The sequence below is a fragment of the Crocodylus siamensis genome, chromosome 2 (assembly GCF_052110815.1).
Source record: "Crocodylus siamensis isolate JL-2025a chromosome 2, ASM5211081v1, whole genome shotgun sequence".
NCBI lineage: Eukaryota > Metazoa > Chordata > Crocodylia > Crocodylidae > Crocodylus > Crocodylus siamensis.
This window is the reverse complement of record NC_143396.1, coordinates 271,592,037-271,611,207: the sequence shown is the minus strand read 5'-3', so window position 1 is coordinate 271,611,207 and position 19,171 is coordinate 271,592,037.

Below are 19,171 nucleotides of genomic sequence, written 5' to 3'. Positions count from 1 at the left end.
GCTATTCTCCTATTGATTCAGTTCAGCCTTGATTTGGAAAAGGCTTCCTATTTAAGATGGATTCATAAACATTTGCTTACTATTAAGCATGTGCTAAAATCCCAATAAGGCTAAGAGACTTAAGTACATGCTTAAAGTTAAGGATATGATTAAATGGCTTCTTGAATTTGAGCCTTAGGTAGTGCAAACTGGAGCAATACTTTAAATATGCAAGATGCTTCATAACAAAGAGCTTTAATATTATAAAGATGATTGTTTCTAGGGTTTTTTTTCTGAAGACATTGAGCTGAACTCTACTCTCAGATCCCTGTCCAGCAAAGTACTTCAGCACATGCTTAATTTTAAGCATGCTAGCAGTCACATGGGTTTAAGTTTGCTTCAGTGCTTTGTTCAAAGGTCACTCAATTTTGCTTATGTAAATATGGAGGAATATTACTGAATTAGCTGGGAGTAGAACTTGGCCCAAAGAGTATGCTTTAACACTGATATTCTGCCACCCCAATATTTAACTGTTGATACACACCCTGTCTTCCTACCAAATTCATGGGAAAACGTGTGTGTGTGAATCTGAAAAGGAGAATGAGGCTCAATGAGCACCTCTACATGTTATTCATATGCAGTAGTTACTGCACGTTTAGTTTACTACTTGTTTAATGAAGTGCTAACTAAATGTGTAGTAATTATAGTTAATGTGCAGTAGCTCTGGTGCATGATTTTTTGTGATGCTCACTGTGCAGTAGCCTAATAACACTGTGCAGTTGTGTATTAGCATGGTTTTTGACTGGCATGCTATTGCACATTGTTATTAGGCTACTGCACAGTAAGTTTCTCATGTAGACATGCCCAGTTTGGAGATATTATGAGGATGGTGAGATTTCAGCTGCACAGAATCCACCATCCTGAATGGAAGTAACTGAAAGAAAAAGAAATGGTGGGACTTTGGGGGGCAAATTTTAATTGCTCTTAGGCCCTGATTCTGAGAGCCACATAAGCAGGCACAGTTTTAAACAAGTAAGTAATCTCACTAACTCTAACAAGGATACTCAAGTCCTAAATTAGACACCAGTTATTGGGCTCAATACAGGGGTGCTGGATCATAACAAATAGACTGTGCTCTACAGGAGTTCAGGCTTGAGGAGCTCATGAACACTTCTGGCCTTAAACTCTGTTAATATCAAATTATGCATATGCTCAAGTGCTTTCCTGGTTCATGGCAGTAGAATAAATTATTTTAATGGTGATACCATGTAAAACCAATGTAAATGAAATCAGAATTTGGCTCTTTGACAACTAAATCGGGTTAACGTTTATGTTGCCTATAATTTCCAAAATGCCAAGTAAATCACATTTGAGAAGAACCCAACAATGGAAAAATTCATCCAAAGGACATTTTTTTTATTTTTTGTAGTTTTGTACATTTCTTATTTCAATATGTGTTTCCCTTCCCCGATATGGATTGATTCTGTTCCCAGATGTTACCTTTTTATACCTCTATGTAACTTCACTGAGTTCAACATAAGTATTCCTCATATCCACTGGTGTGAGTGAAAGATCAGAATTGGGCTCTTTTGTTAGAAGATTAGCGGAAAGTCAATACAAAGGCAACAGACACCAGCAAATCAAATACATTCAAAATCTAAACGAATATTTGTGGACTATTTGTTGCTGTATTTGCCAAGCATTTGGGCTGGATGTCGATGTCCATGGATACTGGTATCAATCAAGAAGAACCCTATTAAAGTGAAAGGAGTTCCACCTATTGATTTAAGATATTGTGAAGTCCAAATAAAGCCCATAAGATTCAAGGTCTAGTATGTGATTAAAACAGCAGTTTGTAAACTTAGAATGATGACAAAAAATTAAAACTAATTATTTTTTTCTAGAAGCTCTTTAAAAGATTTATCCCTTAGTGTTATGGTAATAAGGAACATATTGTTATAAAGCAAATGTAATTTTTCAAGGGCCTGATTCTCACTGTGTTTATCTAAATATAGCTTTATTGAGTTCAGTAGATTTACTCCCATTTTACATAAATGCAAATGAGATCAGACTCTGGTCCAGTGAGTTCCTGATGGACAAGATAAATGCATGTTGAGGATATTACAGAGTATTTGTAGAAACTGACCTTCAAATTCATAATTAGACTTGAGATCAGAATGTGGATTGCAAACCTTACCTTTATCCAGTTAAGAAATAGAAACATATCACGATCCATATGACCACTTAAAATAACTTGAAAATTGAATAGTCATATTGAAAGTGTCTGAATAAACCAATAACTAAGAGCAGAAATTGTTCAGGAAATAATTCTGAATAATTAATATACTTGAAAAAACTCTGAGCTATTTGCAACTTGTAAGAAAAAGGAGGAACATTTATATAATAGTTGATTTGCTCTGAATTATTCTCCTAGCTCAGCTAAACACTGACCTTTAGTTACTGAATGACAACATGTATTCCATTTTCTGACAGATGACAGACTATTCTCTCCTGGAAGAAAACACATGTTAGTGATGGCAAAGATCTATTTGTTCATATTGTCCATCCACTATCAATACAGGATTGTTCCCTGCAGTACATTTTCTAAAAATTACTTTATGCAAGATAGGATCAAACAAACACCACTTTATATAGCTCCTAATTTTAAAAATATTTTTTTATTGGGAAAAAATGGACCCTATTGTGTTTCTCTTCCTTTCCCTATAGGTTTTATCATGATACTACCCTTTGTTCAAAGCCACGCCAGTGCTTATGTGTTTATTTGGTTCATACCTTTGGGGTGAAGGCCAGTGCAGAAAAATGCAGGTCTGGTTCTACTTTTCAGTGCACTACTGAACAAGAAACAAGTATGCTACATAGAGATGCACCATCTTACCCATTTCCTTTTCTGCACACAGCTGAGACATGTCTAAATGTAGGTGTTTTTTGGATTTAGATGCTAAAATATCTTCAGTGCAAGTAAAGACCATTTTAATATTTTCATGTGGAATTGGCAAGACACAGCAATGATTAAGGCAGAAAACACAGGTATCATCAGGACACATCAAAGCTAATGAAAATGGGGTGGAAAGCAATTATAGTATAATGATAACTGTATCTACCCATAAAGTAGCAAGCAATTAAAATAACTTAAAAAATATACACAGTGCTCTTAAAATTTTTTTTAGTTTAAAATTGTTGTCTACTGGCGAAAATATGAACTGTGTTTTCTCCGTCTCTTTTTCTGTCTCTGCTCTGTGTCTCTCTCTCCCTCACCCTGTGTGTACGTGTGTGTGCATACGTAGATGCATGCCAAATCAGATTCAGATTGTAGGTATATTTGTAAATATCTGGAACAATTTAACTGAGTTTCTCCTTTATTTGCCACTGTGTAAATGAAACTAAAAAGTAGTCAACTCCTGGGTCAATACTAGGGATCCTGGTTTTCTGTGTTTAAAAATAGCAAAATCTCTGATAAAAATTGCAAATTTTCTGATTAAAACCCCCGAAATCTGTCACTCCCCACCAGCAGCACCCTCCACCCCTGCTGGTCCCCTTAGTCCCCAGCCACAGTCCCCCGGTCTACAGTCCCCTGACTGCCCCCAGCAGTGCCCGAGCCCTGGCTGCCACCCACGGGAGGCAGCAGTTGCTGCCGCAGAGTATTGTCTACAGCCCCTCCTGCATGGGTGGCACAGCCAGTGGAGCCTGTGTGTGTGGGGAGGGTGCAGATCCCTGCCCTCCTGCCTCCACAGCCTAGCAGGGGAGACCCAGACTGGCAGGGCAGAGTGCAGCTGGGCAGAGAAGATCAATACTGCTGCTATTAGCCAAGTGCCACCATGGCAAAGTGCCCCTTGCCCACCTGGCAGCATTGGGGGTGGTGGTGCAGAGTTTTGCCTCCTGCTGCCACTGGGTAACCAGGGGACACATTGCCATGGCAGCGTGGGACTTGCAGTGGTGGCACTGAGCTTCCCCATGTAACCCTGCCCTGCCCTAGCGTGCCAGGTCTCGCCTGCTGGGCTGCGGAGGCTCTGGGGGGAGGGCAGCAGGGTGGTGAGGCCTGAGCCCACAACAGGCAGCTGACACACACCCTGCACACAACTCTGGGGGGAACGTGCCCCTCATGTGCCCCCCCCGGGACGCGTGCAGTGGTGGAGAGCCAGCCCCCCCTGCTGACCCCTGAATGAGCTGCCCATGGCTCCGTCCCACTCCCGGCCCAGGCCCTTGAGCCCCACTTTCCTGTCCTGGCCCTGGGCCCCAACTCCTACTTACCACCCGGGCCGGGCAGCAGCAGTAGCTCCATCTCCAGCCCTGCCTAACTCGTTCCCTCCTTCATTATGGGGGCCTCAGTAGTCCAGCCTCCCAGACTTGCCTATGAGGGCTGCTCTCCAGGCTGCCTGGTGGCTATGTGCATGTGCCCCCTGCTTGAATGCCCTCTTCCTGCTCCTCCCAGCCCCTTGCAGCCTGCAAGGGGAAACCCACCGTTTCCCACGTTTTTCTCCTTAAGAAGAGAAAATCCAGGTTTTACTGTGATTTTTCATGGCAAATGGAAAAGCCGAATCCCTGGTCATCATTGTGTTACCAGTCTTCAACTGGTGTAGCTCCACTCAAATTCATATAGCCTGATTCTATAATGATGAATCAAACTCCTGCTGTATCTGTTTTAAAACACTAAAGAAGCTTTAATTTGTACAGTGATTTCACTCTGATAAATCTTAGTACATTTTTGGAAACACCATGAACATTCTTTAACAGTTGGTTTCTACTGAAAGATCAGTAGCTCTTGAAAGCAGAAGGTCACAGGCCCAGTAGATCTCTCTCTCTATTCCAAAACTTAGTTATAGCCTGAGAATGATAGCAGCCACATGACATTTTGCAACTGGAATTTCCACTAGACTGCAGATATGAGGAATGGGGGTTTAAAGCAGTGGTTCTTAACCTTTTTTGTACCAGGACGCATTTGTAATTTCAATGGCTAGCCCCAATCCAGTGCCTCTCACCCCTGGCCCTCTGCCTCCCTCTCCCAGACCTCACCCCCTCAGTGTATGGGGAAAGGGGAAGGGCAGTGTGTGGGATATAGGGGGCCCAAGCAGCCCCTTGCAGGCTGGAAATCAGCCAGTCTGCAAGGGAAAAGCCACAGTTTCCCACATTTTTCTCTTTTAAAGGAAAATCCATTTTTAAAGTTTGTTGATCCATTTTTAAAGTTTGTTCAGAACCCTTTCATATATTCTTGTGACCCCCCCACTTTTGGGTCACAACCCACAGACTGAGAAATGCTGGCTTAGAGAATACATCCCCTAAGCTCAAGATATTCCCTTTTTTAGGACTTACCCATTCACCCTTACAACAGGTTGTGGAGAACATGCTACTTAATTGCTGGTTTTTGCTTGTTTTGTTTACTTCTGGATTCTGCACAATTCACTACTGATCATCTGATCAGTATGTAAACTGAAATCAATACAAAAGTTCTACCCCAGAAAAAGAAAAGGAACTAGGGACTTCTAAACACCTCTGGTTTGAGACTCAGGCAGCTGCAAAAACCAGCAATGCTGCCCTTCTGTTCTTTTCTTAAAGACAAAAGTCTATAAATAGATTTTTTCCCCAAATGTGCTCATAATTAAAATACATAATTAAGCTACTGTAACCATTCCAATCTTTAGGCGAAAAATGAGAAGGTGTGTTTATATTTCTCTTTCTCTACTTTTTCCCCTATTGTTTACACAAAAAGTATATGTAATTACCCGCTTTTCTTACCTTTCCAGAATGCAGATGCTTACACTGCTGTGAGATGCAGAGGAACTATGAAAAATAAAAAGGGCTCAAAAGTCATGATGTGATGAGTCATGCTTGTGAAAACCATCAAAGACCTCACCCTCATCCAGTGTGTCCAACTTCCCTGCCCCGTGGGCCGGATGAGTGGCACAAGGTTGGTCCCTCATGTCCACGTATGCAATCCATTTTGCTGATCTGATCCTGTGTGGCAGATCTGGCTACTTGTTGGCCTAGCTCAACTGCATGCTGGCCTTACCTAGTGCACAGGCCATGTTATCCAGCCTGCAGGATCCAATAATTCGGGAGTGGGGGAGCAGCAATTAACACAGTTAACGCTGCCACCATTCCCCTGCTGCCAAGTTTCCGCCAATAAAAACAGGGGGACACTTCTAGTGACACCAACAGTCATATTGCTTGTGTAAGTATGCTAGTGTTTGGCCCATATAATCTATTCAGAAATCAGGCACTCTTCAGGAAATGCTTTGAAATTCTGCTAGTGATGCAACACAATGTGGTTTTATTGAGTAATGCATCATTTCTGTGAAATGATTTTCAGAGTGAAATGAAAGCAATTACAGAGTTGTAACAGCAGAAGAAGGATAATGCAAAGTAAAGGAAAAAATAGATTTTCAGTTGAGACTGGTAACTGAATAGACAGCTAATGAATCAAGTCTGTTATATAGTTAAAATTAAAACCACCCATGTAATACAGAAGTCTAAGTCCTTTTTCAAAGGTAACTTAAGCCTGAAATTCCATTGACTTTTAATGAAATCTGGAGTCTGAAGTCACTTTTGAAAATGACACAATTCCTAAGTCAGTTTGGAAAATCTTGTTCTGTATATACTTTATTGTTAAACACATTAAACTGCATTAATTCTATAATAGATATGGTTCGAACCCCCAATACCCCGCTTAGACTCTGAACATCCCTGAACTTTGGGAAGTTGGGGTCCAAAACATAATTTCCAGGTCTGTGGTTTGACCTCAGTTTTATTCCAAAGAGCTATTGGCTTAACTCTACACGAGCTGAAGAACTTTGAATTCTCATCAGTGCACCCAGTAGGCCAGATGAGTTAGTGGCTGACCTCCTAACCACTGGGGGGTGGACAGGGGGGGATAGCTTCAACAGATCTTAGGTAGCCTCTTTAGAAAGGGACCCCCTCCAGTCATCTTGAAGGCCTTAAACTAGGTGTCTAGCCTGTGGCTGTGCTTTAATTCATTCTTTCTGAGCAGGGAGGAAGGATAGATGCCACTTTAGTCCCTTATGGATGCCACAAAATTTATCCATTTTGAAGGAACATGGCTGCTTAGCTGCCTCTCTTACCACCTCCTGCCCAAACCCTCTTGAACCATAGTACGATGTTGCCAGTTCAGTATGACTTTTTAAAAAATAATTTGACAGACCTGGGTTCACTTGCTAACTGGTGGCCAAATTAGCTCTGGTTTGTTCTTATTTTCTCCCTTCTGTGTCCTTTCCGTGGAAAAGGCAATCCTGCCTATGATCTACTAACATAACAACTTCAACATTTCAATGATAATAAGAAATGCGCAATCAGGAGTCTTCTGTGAAAATCTTAGATCTCTCATATAGCATAAATAGAGATCTTCCCAATTCGCAATTTCACGATTTTCGTGAAAACTGCACAAAAAGGCGATTCCTGGGATCACTGAGAAGACTGGCGTTCCCTGCAATTTTGAACAGAATCACTGAGAAAACTTACTAAAAATAAAATGCTGGCTGTCCAGTGGGAGTCAGTGGCCACTGTGACCCAGTCTTGCAACCTGCTGAGGGGAGGGATCTGCTGGCACAAAGGCGAGCAGCCTAGATGGCAGCCACCTCCCTCCACCACTGATTGGCTAGGAGGGATGCTTTATGTGCTGCCCTACCCCTCTCAAGCAATCAGTGACAAGGGGTGGGGCTGCATGTAGGGCAGCCATCTCTGTCAGTCAGCGACAAGGGGTAGGGCCACATGAAAGGCAGCCCCCTAAGCCAGTCAGTGGCAAGGGGTGGGGCTGCAGGGGCCCCTTGGCCAATCAGTGGCAGAGGGGGCTCACTGCTGTGAGAAGACCCTCAAAATGGTGGCAGGCACTGTGAGTGGCTTGAGATTTTTACTTTGCTTCCATGTGCTTTAAGTAGATCCCTAAGCATCAATGATAATGAAAAAACCGCTGAAATACAAATGTAATATAATATTGTCAGAATAAAAAAATCACTTCTGGAAGTTCTTTGTTAGGTGTTAAGACCGAAATTATTTAAACAATCAAATATGCTTTCCTTTCTTATCTGGAATAACTGAAATATTTAGCTAGTTTAAGGTTTACTGTATTTTCTCATATGCAATGTACCCTAGAATAAGACATGCACCTTGTTTTTGAAAGAGAGAAGGAAGGTAAAGAGATCTTTCCTTGTAACAAGTAACTGAGTAGCAGCATCTAGGGAGCAGAGCCTGCTCATTGTCTGCTCCCTGTGGATCACATGCAGACTTTACTTTCAAGCTTGTCCAATAAGCAGCAGAAATTGCACTTAATGTATTTTTTATATTTGCACAGTCTTTTTTATTTTAATGCACAGTCCAATTTCCAGCATCTAGTTTTTGGGAAAAAGGTGCATGTTGTGTGCAAGAAAATATGGTATTTTCTTTTAGTAACTTATTCATTTATATCCACCTATATATGTGTGCATTTCTCATTGCAGGCTCATGCCATTAGGTAGCAAGACTTTACAATTTTTATGGTTTCTGTATATGTGTATGTATATATACATACATGGGCTTCATACAGACACTTGGGGAGTGTAGGGTAGGTTAGATCAAATTAAAAATAGCCACCCGATCAAAGGTAAATAGGAATTGGGAGGGCTAGCAGAGAGAGGGGTTGGGAAATTGAAAAGGAGCAAGCAGGCTCTGGGGTGGGGGGAAATTGGGAGGTTCACCGGGGCACTGGGATGGCAGGCAGGGTCCAAGGGGTGACTGGTAGGATTGGAGGAGAAAGCAGGATCCTCTGGGGAACTGGAGGAATCAGAGGTACAGGAGAAGTCTGTGGGAGGGACTAGGTCAACCAGAGTCTGCAGGAGGGATTAGGGGAATCAGGAGGGCAGGTAGAGTCCACAGAGAGATTTGGGGGGGGATTGGTGGGGCAGGCAGCATCTTTGGGGGGTGTTGCTGGGGTACAGGAGGGTTTGGTGGGATCAGGGAGGGTTCTTATAGTCTGTGGAGGGGGTTGGAGGGATGAAGGACTCTCTCCCCATCCCCAGTGACCAGGGGCTATTTTTAGGTCCCCTGAGCACCCCCCCCTGCCGAGACAGACAACTCCCACCCTGGTGAACCTACCCCCTCATCCCTCCTGCCTTTTCCCTCACCCTGACTTTCATGCTTGGCAAAACCGGCACCAGAAGCAGTTTGAGGGATGGATTGTTTGGTGGGCTGGCAGGTCTGTATGGGACGGTTGTTCATTTGGGGGTTGGGTGAGGGCCAGGGAGGGGCCTGATGTCAAGGAGGCAGGCAGTGCTGGGGTGATCAGCTGGGCTTTTCCAGCCCCAGGGCTGCACTGGGAAATGTACCGAAGTTCTGGACAGTTAGATCAGTCTAAAAAATGGCCAACCCAATCAAAGTTTACTGTAGCTCGCAATAGGGTTAACTTTGATCTTGTCAGCCATTTTTATACTGATCTAACCTTCTTGGGACTTTTGTACAGGTTGCAATTAGATACACTTAACTAGAGATCCAAGTGTAAGGATCTGAGTGAACTAAATTAGATCAGGTGGCCATTTTTAATGTGCTATAACGCTCCACAACCTCTCTGAATGTTTGTACACAGCCACACGCACACACGCACACACACATGCATGTACACAAGATGTCTTTTTATTGTTAAATGCTAAGACTTACACCACAATAGGCTGACTTAAAATGTCTTTTCCATCTCTGATTTCTGTGATACTCTAAAGCAAGGTATGGAGAACTGAACTTCTAATTCTAGCATGCATGAAAGCAAAGTTTGAGTAAGGTCCTCAGATGATGTAACTCAGTCTATCAGTATTATACCCAATGGGACTATACTGACTTACAACAGCTGAAGATCTGATCCATTATTTTGGTCAATGGATGTTTTTAACTTGTATGGATTGTTCCAAAAGAATGATTTGACATAACATTTTTTCAGTTTTGGAAGGGAAAGTCTAAAGTTTCCTCACTTTGTTTTGTCAGGCAGAGTTTAACTTCTCAAAAGAAGCATTGGGGAACCAGCAGGGTTTGGTTTGCCAGGCAGATTTTGTCTGCCTGCTTGAACTTCTCTCATGCATGTAAATGATCAGAATGCAGAATATAGCAGATTTCTTGTTGTTTCAGTCCACTATAGCCTGTGAAACAAATTTTTACCCAAAGTTATATGCTTGTCTAGATGTGTAGAGCTCTGGCCGCACTTCTTAAAGGAAATCACATTATTATCTGAATTTAAAAATTCAGGCAGAAGGAAGGGCAGGGCTTCTTCTGTTACTAGTATCTTTGGACATGATTACACATATTAACACTTTAATGCAAATGATAAATTATTTTTTTAATGTGAAAGGAACAACATTTCTCCCTACCTCCATCACATTTCTCAAAGCACAGCTATTCTTGTTCTGGAGAAGCAAGACTAGACTCATAGGCGATGCGTAGGGGGTGAATGGGGGTGCACATGTACCCCTCTGAGAGTGAGTGCTCGTCTTAGCCGACAGGCAGTGGTGGCAGGCTTCCTGGCTGCAGGGGGATGCTCCCTACCCCCCACTGCCTATACCACCACAGCCACCTGTGGACGGTCCCTGCTTGGCCTGCCTTTGCTGCTGACACCTGTGTCACTGCCTGCAGGTGGTTGCCATGCCCTGCCAGCCTCAGGAGGCATGCATCACTGGTGACCAGACTTTACCCTCTCCTAAGCTTGATAATGCCAATCTATGGATTGCCTAGAGGGAAACTTCTTATAAATGTCATAGTAGGTAGGGTCAGAAGGGACCTGAGGAAATCATCGAGTCCGACCCCCTGCCATGGCAGGAAAGAATACTGGGGTCAAATGACCCCAGCAAGGTGTTCATCCAGCCCTCTTTTAAAGACCCCCCAGGGTAGGAGCCAGCACCACTTCTCTTGGAAGTTGGTTCCAGATCCTAGCTACCCTGACAGTGAAGTAGCGCCTCCTGATATCTAGCCTGAATCAACCCTCTGCCAGCTTGTGACCATTATTTCTTGTCACTCCAGGTAGTGCTCGGGGGAACAGGGACTCTCCCAATGCCAGCTGGTCCCCTCTGACTAGTTTGTAAATGGTCACTAGATCCCCCCATAGCCTTCTCATGTGGAGGCTGAACAGGTTCAGGTCCCTTAGCCTCTCCTCATAGGGTCTGCCCTGCTGCCCCCTGATCATGTGAGTGGCCCTCCTCTGGACCCTCTCCATGTTGTCCACATCCCTCCTGAAGTGCAATGTCCAGAACTGGATGCAGTGCTCCAACTGTGGCCTGAGCAGTCTTGTATAGATGGGGAGGATCACCTCCTTGGACCTGCTCGATGCATCTGTGGATGCATGATGAAGTATGGCTGGCCTTCCTGACCGTGTCACCACACTGTCGGCCCATGTTCATATTGACATCAATAATGACTCCAAGATCCTTTTCTGCCTTTGAAATGATGAGAAGGGAGTTCCCCAGCCTGTAGGTATGCTGCTGGTTCTTCCTCCCCTGGTGCAGCACCTTGCACTTGTCAGTGTTGAAACCCATCCTGTTCTCATCCGCCCACCCCTGTAACCTGTCCAGGTCTGATTGCAGCCTTTTCCTCCCTTCTAGCATGCCCACTTCTCCCCACATCTTAGTATAATCTGCAAATCTGAACAGTGTTTTTTTTACCCCCTCGTCCAAGTTGCTGATGAAGCTGTTGAACAGTGCGGGCCCGAGGACCGAGCCCTGCGGAACCCCACTGCCCACATCCCTCCAGGTCAAAAAAGACCCATCCAGCACCACTTTCTGGGTGCATTCCTCCAGCCAATTAGTGACCCATCTGACTGTAGGTATCAATGTCACAGTCTCCTAGTTTTTTAATGAGAATGGGGTGAGAGGCAGTGTCAAAGACCTTCCTAAAGTCCAGAAAGACTACGTCCATCGCAACACCTGCATCCAAGGATTTTGTGACCTGGTCATAGAAGGCTACCAGGTTGGTCTGACAGGACCTGCCTCTAATGAACCCATGTTGGTTGTCTCTAAGCATAATCTCCCCTGCTGGCCCCTTGTGGACATGCGCCAGGATAATTCTCTCAAAAAGCTTACATAGGACCGAGGTAAGACTAACAGGCTTATAGTTTCCTGGGTACTGCTTCCTCCCTTTTTTGAAGACGGGAACCACATTGGCCCTCTTCCAGTCCTCTGGCACCACACCAGGACACCACAAGTGCTTGTAAAGCTGTGCCGGGGTCCTGCAATCACCTCTGCTAATTCCCTCAGCGCTCTGGGGTGGAGATCATCAGGAACTGCTGATTTGAATACATCCAGTCCCTCCAGAAGTTCCCTGACTAGGTCCTCTCTGACCCTAGGCCTGGGTGCGCCTCTTCTGGGGCCTACAGGGGTCCTAGTGAGGGGGTCTGACCCAGTCCCTGCTCAGAAAAATGGAGGCAAAGAAATTGTTAAATAGGTTAGCTTTGCTGTGACGACCAGATTTCCTAGCGTGTTCTGCAGAGGCCCCACATTACTCGGTACCTTCTTTTTACCCCCTGTGTATTTAAAAAAGGACTTCTTGTTGTCCTTGATCCGGGTAGTTAGTCCCAGTTCCATCTCTGCCTTGGCCTTCTTAACCGCCCCCGCTACAGTCCTGAGCAACAGAGGTATAGCCCTCCCTGGTGATGGCCCCTTCCTTCCATTGGGTGTGCGCCTCCCTTTTAGCTAGGAGACATTTCTGGATTCTTTTGGTGAGCCATGGGAGCTTTTGCGCATTCTTGCTGCCTTTGATCCATGTTGGGATTACCTCCCTTTAGGCTCAGAGGATGGTCTCCTTAAGGAACGACTACTCTTCTTGGACACACAACTCCCCTCCCCTCTGGGACCTCTGTCTCCCTGACTATTCTCCTTATCTCATTGAAATCTGCCTTCCTGAAGTCCACGGTTGCTATCTTGCTGCAGGCCTTTGCCACCTTGTGCTGGAGGGTGAATTCCAGCAGGCAACGATTGCTGTTGTCCAGGTGGTTGAGCACCCACAGACCCCTCACCAGGTCATCACCAATGGCCAGGACTAGATCCAACAAGGCATTTCCCCTGGTGGGGCTGTGCACCTCCTGGGTTAGATGGAAGTCCTGTATCTCGGCTAGGAACCTATGTGAGTGGTCAGACCGGGCTGACTGCTCTTTCCAGCAGATGTCTGGAAAGTTTAGGTCACCCATGATGACCACATCCTTTGACTTAACTGCTTCCATGAGCTGACTTAAGAATTCCCATTCTAGCTCTTCTCCTTGGTTGGGTGGTCTGCAGTAGACCCCCACTGTTAAGTCCCTTTCCCCTCGACTGCCTTGTATTCTAACCCAGAGCACTTAAGTGTGCCCCTCCTCTATCCCAGTGCTACTTGTTGAGAATGTGTAATTCTCCTTGACATAGAGCACCTCACCCCCACCTTTCCTCCATGTACTATCCCTCCTGTACAGCCTGTAGCCTTTGATATTCACTGCTCAGTCGTGCATTGGGTCCCACCATGTTTTGGTGAGCCCCACTATGTCTGGGTTGGTGTCAGCTAGCAGGAGAATAAGTTCCTCCTGCTTGTTCCCCATACTACGAGCATTAGTGTAGAGGCATTTGAGGCCTCCTGAAGATGCATGCACTGCCCTCCTAATCCCAGTACTACCTGGGACCCTGTTGCTTCCCTGGGTATTTGTTCTGCTCATTGTCAGTTTAGGCTGGGCTGTTCTTGTGGGTGACTCTAGGTTTAGTGGTCCAAGGCTTCCTCTACCCTTGTTTTCCGCTTCCCCCGACAAGCCTAGTTTAAAGCCCACCAGAGGAGATTGGCCAATCTATAAGAGAACACACGCTTACCTTTGGGGGAAAGGTGAAGCCCATCCCACCTAAGCATGTCTCTCATCCTGATGTGTGGGTCGTTGTCTAAGAAGCTGAAGCTTGAGTCACCATTTCTGAAGCCACAAATTGCCATCTCTGATGCAGGTCTTATGTCGTCTTCCACGTCTGCTCACTGGTAGGACAGAAGAGAAATCCACCTGTGCCCCTATCTCCTTCAGCATGGTAGCCCGTCATCAGGTAATCAGTTCTCAGTTATGATAAAGCACTTAAGACTCAGGGGTTGGGCATTCTGTCCCTAAAATCCATAGAATGCCCATATGATCCATATGAATCACAGAATCATAGAAAATTAAGGTTGTAAGGGACCTCAGGAAGTCATCTAGTTCAACCCCCTGTTCAAAACAGGACCATCCCCAACCAGATCATTGCAGCCATAAACAGTGGGAAACACACAGGGCATACCGAAGAGGATATGCTTGGATGCATTTTATATAGGGCATTTTATCATTTAGTGTAGCTACATTGTTGCTGAAAATATTTATTACCCTTTCCTAAAGTTAAACACTACTTGGTGTATTCAGGAAAGTAATTCCATTACTGCCAGGAATAAGCAACGTAAGAAGTCTAAGCTCCATTTTTCCAATAGAACTGGCTAATATTATTGCAAGTAGGAGTGGCCAGCAGTACAAAAATGAAAGCTGCCAACATAGGAAATCCCCTGGACCAAAAGATCAACTACTTAAGGAGGAAACTGCCTCTTCTGCAAACTGAGAGCCCAGCAGATGAGCTAACTCTTGGTCTCAAAAATATACTCCAGAAATTGGACAATGGTTACTCTCAGAGTCATTAGTCATTGTATATCAAAAATATAATTGATCCTAATTCCTTCTTCAAAGGAATGACTGATAAAAAGAGAAACAACTTAAACGTGGGTTTTTAAGGGAGGTTTATGGGTGCTCAGCACCCACTGAGCATAATGGGATTTGAATACCTAACCAAGACCCAACCAAAAAACCAGCGAAGAATTGGATTTTGTGGTCTGCTGCTGCTCCCCTGACCTGCTGTTTTATTCTCTGCTAAAAGGTTTCTCTTGCAATAGCTAAAACAGATGTTTGCTGCATGACAGATATGGTTCTGAAAGACATGACTGACATTAAAGAGAAATTTGTTTGCTTCTTCTATAGTTGACAGTCACTATTCAAGAATTCTTTGTTCATTTGTGTGAGAGATGACCCTTAAATCTAGTTGGGATCTGTAAATAGCTTTTTAAAGAAGTGCTGCTCACTAAGATTAGGACTGAGTCATGGAGGCTTTTGTTTTATCAGCCATATTTTCCATGATGCCATCTATTTTAACTATCATATTAGTTTGAAGAACTGATGAGGTAGTCTTTCTCCACAAATTCATTTGTTTGACATTAGTTTCAGTCAGTATCAAAAGCTGAGGCCATCTCACTATTCCTTGGGTATTCTTACATGAAAAGTGTTGGTAGGTTTAGTCCACTTTTTTTAGTGGACAGCTGTCAACATCACAACTCTTGCTAATTAACAATTAATACCTTTGCTGGAAGACTCTGCCAAAGATAAAATTTTCAATTAACACCTTTGTTGGTAGACAGGCCAAAGATGAAATGAGCAATGAGATTATACTCTCACTCCTATAGTTGGTCCCTTGTGGGCAGTTATGGTTAGGATGCTTGTACTCATGCCACCTATTCTTGAGCTGCTCCGATGTCTTAATTGAAGACTTTGATTTATGTGACTGTCTGTTTCCTATCCTTCACCAGTACTAAAGTACTCTTGGGCTTGGGCAATCACATACTCCCCATGAACCCAGGGCCAATTTCCTCTGACTGGTGTGGTAAGGTACTTAGAGAGGAGATGTCTTTTTAATGTGTGCTCTGAAAGAGAGTTAAATGGCAACAGCTGCCTACATATTAAGTGAAAACTCAAGGTTCAGCAGACATCAGTAGAGACTTGTGGGGCAAATTCAGATCTGGCATAAGCAGATGTGACACAGCTTTCAAAAGAGTTGCACTTACATCAGACCTGAATTTATCCCTTAATTTAACTAACAGAAAAATGCAAATTAGCCTAATTAAACGTACAGTTCAAGCAATCAAGATACTGGCCTTATACTATATTGATCTGTTTTAAAATATCAGTGTAGGACAGTTAAAAATAAAGGGGGCAATTAATGTCTTGTTCCTGAAAAGGTGTGAAAGGTACCTGTCAGGTTTCATTAAATATATTTATTCTTTCCTCTCAAATTATCTCACATTTTAACGGACCCTCCTTAGTCTTATGGGTTAGTGGTGACAGAAGACAACAGTGGCATAACAGATTTCTTATATAAGCACCGCCAAATCACTGTCTGAAGATGAAGGTGCTTGGAGATGGTATTATTTATTACTACAGCATGGAAAGGTTACCTCTAGGAATTGAAAGTTGGGGCTGCATTGTTTGACACTGTATCATCTACTGCCTATTTCCAGGACCTTACCATCTGAGTGGACTGAACATTTATGGGATGGGAGACTGTTGTTATTGCTTTTTCACAAATGGGGAACAGCAGCACAGTGATTTGTTTAAGGTCACAGAGTCAGTAGAAGAGCCAGGAATTTTACCTGGATAACCTGAAACCCAGTTTTATGCCTTAATTGCATGTGCAGTCTTTCCTTGCTATAGAAGCTTGTAATGAAGAGTGACTTTTGAGAGAAAAACAATTCATCATTGTGGTCCTGAGCCAGAACCCACTAGAGTCAGTAGAAGAGCTCTTACTGACTTCAATGAGCTCTGGAACAGGCCCTGGTAGCATAGAGGTACTAAGAGTTCATCCATCCCCACACACACCATCCATGGGCACTCTTTCATAATTCATATCAGTGCCAAATTTCTATCTACAACGGGCTTTTCTAAATTTTTATGAATTTTGCACTTTAGTGAGAGTATGTGCATCTCTACTGAATGCTTTCAGAAGTTGTATAGCAGGTATCTGATGGTTCCAGTACAGTCATCAAGGAACTTGCTATTCACATATGAGTCATGAAGAGATGGCCAGTCTTGGCATCCTCTAGGCTAAATGACAACCTACAAGGCTACTGTGACATCAGACCCAGGTGTACTGGTTTTTCTACTGGGGCTTGAATATAGATTGAAATGTCATATTACCCAAATGGTGCAGTACATTCTATGTCAAAGATTGCCCATAGTATACAGAGCTTCAATGGCACCATTAGGTCATCTGATAATTGCTTCTGATTTTTTTCCAGGTCTGAGAAGCAAATTCTGTCCTTCCATCCAGAGTAAGGGGGATCCCTCATCAAGGAGAAAGGACCATTCCACTGTACAGCTTCTGAGTAAGGAAGAGGGTTCAGTGCACTAGGAAACTGTGTCTTTTCATCCCAGGTACAGTATTTGTGTACTAGAAAAATTCGCTAAATCCAGTCTGGATTGCCTCTGAAACTGAATGTGAATACAGTGCTCAATCTCTGGTGGGAGCCTGAAGGTGGGTGCCTGCCTCCTCAATAGCCTCACCATCAGGAACTTAGCATGTCCAAGTCCTCCACTGGCTCCCAGTCAGTTTCAGACACCAGTTTAAATCCATGGTCTTAATCTTCAAAGAAGTTAATGGATCAAGCTCCAACTGTAGCACTGACTAAATGCTGGTTTATGGACCACAGTGTCAGCTGGGAACAACACCAACTGCCCCATCTAACAAAGCACCTTGCCTCCCTAAACACCTCCTCAAGCCTGGGACCTTAGCAGAAGTTTTACCTCAAAAAGAAGAGCCAGAGATACTGTGAAGTCCAATAAGGACAGCTCCTATGTGTGCTCAGACATTAGAAAAACAGTTATACATGGTGCTATGGCCACTACCACCTGTGATATAGAACCTGGATACTTGGTGAAGCCGATTCTTCTGTGGATAGGGAGTGTTTGTGAACAAGTTCAGGTGAGAGAGGTGTGGCTGGAAGACTTGGCCCTATTTAGATCTTACTCACATTGCTCACTCTCTTGGAAAGGGTGTGCAGGAAAGGGTGTGCATAGGAACTGAAAAGAACCTCACATGCATGACAGGAAGACCTCCAGACCATCACATACAGCACCCATGTTCTCTCTATATTTTCCTATTTTCTTTGTTTATTATTTAATATTTTGGCTAGGATCACATTTTTATATCTGAAACCCCTCTGTACAGGGATTCTATCTAGCATCATCAGGGGAGCAAGCACAGTAATCTCATAGGTCTTTTTCATCTGTAACACTTATGATTCTATTCATTCTGCTCTCACCTCCTCGTTTTTCCTTTATGCATTCCATTAACTTAACCTCCTACACCCCCTCAGATGCACACACATGCATACACAGGGGGAGAGCAACACTATTTTAGTTTGTCTGCTGCCAGTGTAAACCAGGTCCCTGAGGAGGGAAAACCTCGCAAAGGACAGGAAACAGCAGAGGTTCAGTTGCATTCACTAGCTGCAATCCCTTCTCTGCTAGAAAAGGTGAGTGTGCTAGTGCATCCTGGAAGTGGGAAGGGAGTCCTATAATCTACTCAGTCTCTGACAGAAACCTCCAAGGAGGGTGACTCTGGAAATATTGCCTACATTGCCTAAAGGGCGAATATTCTCAGGGCTTCACAGGTGCCAGAAAAAGCAGTTCATTCATCTCTGCAGTAATTGCCATGAATTTAGCTATGGAATTATATTTGCATATGGGACATGATTGGTGTCCTGGCTGCTAATGCTTTCCTTCCAATGCTGGCAAATCTATACGATGGGAGAACTGTGAGAAGGGGGGAAGGCAGCTTGTAATAGGGAGCCAGAGGGCTCCTATTACTTTAAGAGGGAGTTACAGCAAACTGAGCTGGCCCGGGGCAAGCTGGCAGCTAATACACAGGCTAAGTGCTTATAGCTACTCAGGTAGTGGCTGCCCTGGAGTAGGAGTAACCCTTCCAAGGAGATAGTCCCAGAGCAGTAAGCTGGAAACAGGGCAGGTCTATAGTCAGCTCAGAAGCCCAGAGCTGCAGTCAGCTGAGCCAAGCCCTAGCAGGGAAAACAGACTGGACATCAGGCACAGAAGACCTGTGGGTCTCTGCAAAGTCACATGACCAGATGAGCCTGGATTTAGGAGGCACTTCAAGCCCAAGCCTGAGCCCAGTCAGACTGGTCCTGTGAGCCACAGGGGAAAGAACTCCGCAGCAAGTTGGTTGTGATGGAGCTAATGCTGGAGATCCTGCTATACCTGGGAACTGTAAGCAAAGAGTTGAGGGCTTGCCAGGGAGTTGGTTACAGCCAGAGATCTTATATTTTGGTTTGCAGTTTTAACAGCTGGTTTGGGTTGGGACTATTAAGGATGGTACAGAGGTCCCAATGATGCCTGAGGGGCATGTAACTACTCTGAGCA